The 3,727-nt window shown below is 29.9% G+C and overlaps 1 long non-coding RNA gene across 1 annotated transcript; it reads right to left on the reverse strand.

Annotated features, from left to right (window-relative positions):
- Window positions 1-334: 334 nt before the first annotated feature.
- LOC111889572 (uncharacterized) lies at window positions 335-3,177 on the reverse strand. Its single transcript, XR_002849575.3, has 5 exons — window positions 2,818-3,177; window positions 1,751-2,190; window positions 1,131-1,211; window positions 898-1,057; window positions 335-583 (listed from the first exon to the last, which is right to left on the reverse strand). It is a non-coding gene; the product is annotated as an uncharacterized LOC111889572 (long non-coding RNA).
- Window positions 3,178-3,727: the final 550 nt, after the last annotated feature.

Consider the following 3,727-nt stretch of genomic DNA (forward strand, 5'->3'; position numbering starts at 1 on the left):
TAACGACCCGAAAATTCTTCGGCTAACATTGTTAATTTCCGTTACACGAATTTTTATTTCATATAGCCACTACGGTTCAAGGTTATAAAACAAAATAAATTAAATGAAGAGGGGTTTAATTAATAAAAAATAGCTAATAATTAAAAGGGTATACAATTTAGTTAATTAATTTGTATGAATATTTAAGATAAATAAAATTCCTTATATGTAAAAATAAAGTTCGGGGTTAAAATGTCATTTTTGAAAGTATTCGAAATTTAGTGCCTATGTAGTTTGGGGTTCTTAGTATTATCATGGCAAACCTTAGGGACCAGGATTGTAAGTTTGTGTAATAACGTCCCATTGATTTATTGATTTATTGATTTATTGAATTATTCAGTTGTTAAATTAGGGTGCAGTAGGTAGAGATGCACCTTTGATACATATATGTTAATATTCCAAATCCTCTCTTATAATAAAACAGTACAAAACCCGCCACGTGGCGTTCTTTTAGTTCATCCACTTTCATTTTTCCCGCTCAAATCTTCTAACTGAATTTCCAAATTTGCCCTTCATTTCAAAATATAACCGTGCCCTTATTTTTCTGCATTTTTCAAATGTCAACTTTCAGTTTTTTTGCAATTATACCATATATATCTGCTACAATTCTGGAGAAAAATAAGTTATAAATTTATACATCTCTATCTAATGATCTACCGTATCTACTATTTGATTACCATACGGTATCAATGGCAATAAATCAGGGAAATGATTAAATTTCATTAAAATAATAATAATAGAATTAATATTAATATCGATTATATATACATCTTTTCATTCGTCGTTACGTTTCTGTTTCAACACAATTTCATAGATCAAGTTTCATCATCATGTTAAGAAGACTACACTGTTCTTTACCTTTTACATGTTATTTTTTTCATCAACATTCATAATCGATTTCATCACTGGTGTTCGCTTTCTGTTTCTCATATCTCCAGGTATACTCGTCGACTTTTTTTGTGGACTGGATACTCAATCAAGTACTCATCTTCTCCTTTATTTGCTTCATAATTATACTCTATAATATAGTCTATAATGTATAAGATCAGGGGCATAAAAATAATTATCACAACTGTCGAGATAAAACACACCTGGTTAATCCGTTCTGAATCAGATAATCCTTTCTGCATCTTATTTGAATATGTTTTTCATGAAAACATTTTTAATGAGACCTGCAGATAGGAATTAAAATTAGAAATTCAACATTGTTTTAAAAGTACAATGCATAAATGGTACAGTTACTGTTAATGATATGTGTTCAAAAAAGGTATGACAAATGACCAATAAAAAATACATTAACACCTAAGTCAAAAAAGGATATCTATTATAGCAAATTATAGCAATTCACTTTCAAAGAATAATAAAAATACTTTTTTGTTCCTACTGGAATATCGTTTTAACCATTTCTGTCAAAGGGAAAAGCTGTCATTTTGTGTTGTAAACATAAGGTTGATGATCTTTTCCTAATACAAATAAATCATAAAAAGGTGAGAAGCTTAAATGGCTTATTTCCTTCTGATGCAGTGGTTTGCTTTCGTCCTTGCCGACAAAATTATCCATGGCATCTTCCAGGATCATTTACAAAATATCTTTCTTCAACAATGGTGTTTCTACACATTTTCTCTCGCATATCAATGAATCTTTCTCTTTTTCAACACTCTTTACATATTTATAATAACTTGCTATACATTTTACTGTTTTTGCAGCTTACCCATAAGTAGGAATGCCAAAGTGCATGCGTTTAGATGAGATGGTTTTCTGAAGGGTTCTAAGCTTGGAGAAAATCTCTTTTCCTTTTGTATAGGAGCTTCCAAAACAAGCCCTTGGAATCACATATGCAGAAACGGCCCTCAGATCATCATCAAATCAAAAAAGTATGATTAACCCCACCATCCCCCAGCCAATCAACACAAAATATGTCAACAGATAAATAAGTAACATGTATCAGGTAATTGGTAATTTTTGCAAATAAAAGGTTAAGTAGGAAAAAATAAGGAGCATGGCGACAATAATTTTCCTTTGATTGACCCAAAAATGACCATTTGATCTGAAGATTCCATTGCCATGGATAGGAGAAAGGTAAGGAGGTTTTCTATGTCCAAGAGTGATGGACTTTATTCCCTGTTGAGTATGAGTATGTATATATTGGACCTACATTCAAACACTTGATATCATTAATATACATTCTGCAATTTACAATAAAAAGTTAATTAATGTATCCTACTTTGTCTCATTTGAAAGTAGGAACGATCACCAATCAATTATATAAAGAGCAAAAAATTCAAACCTTTTTTTCTTCCAAAAATTAAATATCAACCTATAATCATAATGAGAATCAACCTACTTGCTAGAAACAAATCTAAAGAGGTCCAATATTGAAAGATACATATTTCCCTCCTTATGGTAATTTTTTATTTACCTTTGCTTTATAGATCAATTGTGAAAGTATGTTCAAAATTAGGATTTCAATAAAATTATGATCAAGATATGCTTCTCTTTGAAATTACAGTTGTTCTCAAAAATAAAAAATGCTTGTGTTTAGCTTAACCTTCAATGACCAATTCAAAATTAAGATTTCAACAAAAGCATGATCAAGCATGTTCAAAAATAACCGTGAAGTTCCATATATCTCAAACAACGGCTTAATAATCATTTTATATGAAATTAAGCTTCTAATAGTGTTTACCTTAACCTTAAATTACCAGTAACCAGTTCCATCATTTATAAATAATTTAAGGATCCTGATAAAAAAATTTAATTATAGGGTTTCGAAATTACCTTCCATGACAAGAATTGGAGATTTAAGATTGAGAAAGAATGGAGTTCGACCACCACTAGCCTCATCTGGACCAACGACACTGCTATTGGTCGGCTGTAACATCCCCGAAGACTACCCCTCACCACTGCACTTGCTTTTGTTACTCGGTTTCAGTCCTCCATCAAGCACCACATAGAGGAGGGAAAAGGGGTTTCCGTGTTGCTTCGCAGCCATCTTTTTCGATGAGGAGCCTGACTTTGGCTTCCCCTTCCTCTTTGTTTTTCTTCTGATCGTATATGAAACACACGATACACACAAGCACTTTTTTTGTTTTATGTTCTTATTCACTGCTGCCAATGGAACATGAGGCAAGCAGGTTTTGATTTCCTTTTTTTCTTCTTTTATTTACTTATTTTACTATTTAAAATAACCAAATCTAAAAGACTAAAACCGATTAATATTATTTTTTCCCTTTTTTATATATTTTATAATTGCTTGATAAATCAAATAACAATTTATGTTTTGGTCAATGAATGTGCTTTCACCATTTTTTATATAATTTAACAGAGAAAAATAACATAACTTAATACACAAGCCAAATAATTATTTGTAAATGTTGTTATATGGAGATATTTTTTATAATCATTTTATATATTATCCATTTATATTAAATATTATAAATATTACATGGATTTGTGTGTATTTTTGTGATGTGTATGTTTCTTGCTAAATTCATTTTTCTATACTTGTATATAAAATTTATATTTTTTATTTTACTGGTCTTTCGCTTTGTCCCATTAGTAATTTATTTTTTTAATTCTGTATTCATATATGTTACTTATATTTTTCCTTACTTTCATTCTACTACATTGTATATTTCATTGTACAATATGCTTATTTTATCATTAGTTTTGACCCAAAGAAAGTACA

The sequence above is a fragment of the Lactuca sativa genome, chromosome 5, assembly GCF_002870075.4.
Source record: "Lactuca sativa cultivar Salinas chromosome 5, Lsat_Salinas_v11, whole genome shotgun sequence".
NCBI classification, from domain to species: domain Eukaryota; kingdom Viridiplantae; phylum Streptophyta; class Magnoliopsida; order Asterales; family Asteraceae; genus Lactuca; species Lactuca sativa.